The 1,263-nt window shown below is 42.0% G+C and overlaps 1 non-coding gene across 1 annotated transcript; it reads right to left on the minus strand.

Moving 5' to 3' along the window:
- Positions 1–1,144: 1,144 nt before the first annotated feature.
- trnav-cac lies at positions 1,145–1,217 on the minus strand. Its single transcript has one exon. It is a non-coding gene; the product is annotated as a tRNA-Val (tRNA).
- Between the last annotated feature and the right edge of the window lie 46 nt (positions 1,218–1,263).

Here is a 1,263-nt window from a genome sequence, read left to right on the forward strand (position 1 = left end):
ATACAACTCCTTTCATGGAGCCTCACAGGAAACACAGCAAGCGTGTCAGGTTGGGTGGAGGCTTGAGGGACCCAAATGCAGAGACGGAACGTGAGGCAGTTTCTTCCAAGTTTAATAAGAAAAGGTGGTAACTGAAGGAAAGGCCAAAAATATACCAAAATACAAAAAACGTCAGGAAAAACTCACATGAAGGACAAAGAGATGACGACGAGGAACCAGCAAACAATGACTAAACAGGAGAAATATATATATGGGAGACAGAAACAAAGACCAGGCTATCAAATTGGGAGCAGGTGTAGACAGAGGAGTCTAGAAAGGAGCAAGGGAAAAGGACGCTGCGTTCGAATTTATGGTCTGCGTCTTCCAAGGACGCGGTCTACCTGGACTGGATCCTTCAAAGTCCATTAAAATAAGGAGACCAAAAGGGTTTTGGCTGTTAATTCAACCAGGTCAACCTTTCAGCGGCCTTCTCTACTGTACGCAATGTGCCTAGCAACCAGGATAGTTAACACAAAAAGCAGGAAAAGAATGAGTTCTGAACTTTTAAAAACTGTTTCTTGTTCATTTATTTCCATTTTTTATTGTAAAGTGAACAAAGACTACAATCATGAGAAAGAGTGGAATAAAGGGGACAAGCATGTACAAAAGATAGTAAATGTGTTGATATAAACCTTAATCAGTTAAAAAACATGCTGTTGTCATTTTGCACATCTCTGATGTTGCAACATTTTTCAAATATCCATTACTGTAATAATGTCCACATCTGTATATTGGTTATGTATTCTCCAGGTACACAATTTTATGAACTCACTTTATGACTGGTAAAACATCCATCCATCCATTTTCTCCCGAGTGGGGTTGCATTGGGCAAGAGGCAAGGTACAACCTGGACAGGTTGCCAGTCTATCAATGGACAACACAGACACAAACAGGACCAACAACCATTGACACGCACACTCACACCTAAGGGGACTGTAGAAAAGCAAATTAACCTAACAGTCTTTTTGAACCTAAGCTGGGAAACAATAGTCTGCTTGGGGGGGGGGGAGAAAGAGAGACTCTAGGGTTGCAGGTTCGATTGAAAAGCAAACACCTAGGATGCATGCTTACAACTCTTTCACAAAGGGTATTCAACACCGAAAGCTGTTTCTGCCAGGTTTCGAATCTGGGACCTTTTGCGTGTGAGGCAAACGTGATGACCACTACACTACAGAAACCCGAGTGTTCACCTCTACAATGGATGGAAAGACAAGTATGGGTAAG

This window comes from Cyprinodon variegatus, unplaced genomic scaffold, assembly GCF_000732505.1.
Source record: "Cyprinodon variegatus isolate N-32 unplaced genomic scaffold, C_variegatus-1.0 Scaffold102, whole genome shotgun sequence".
Classification (NCBI taxonomy): Eukaryota; Metazoa; Chordata; class Actinopteri; order Cyprinodontiformes; family Cyprinodontidae; genus Cyprinodon; species Cyprinodon variegatus.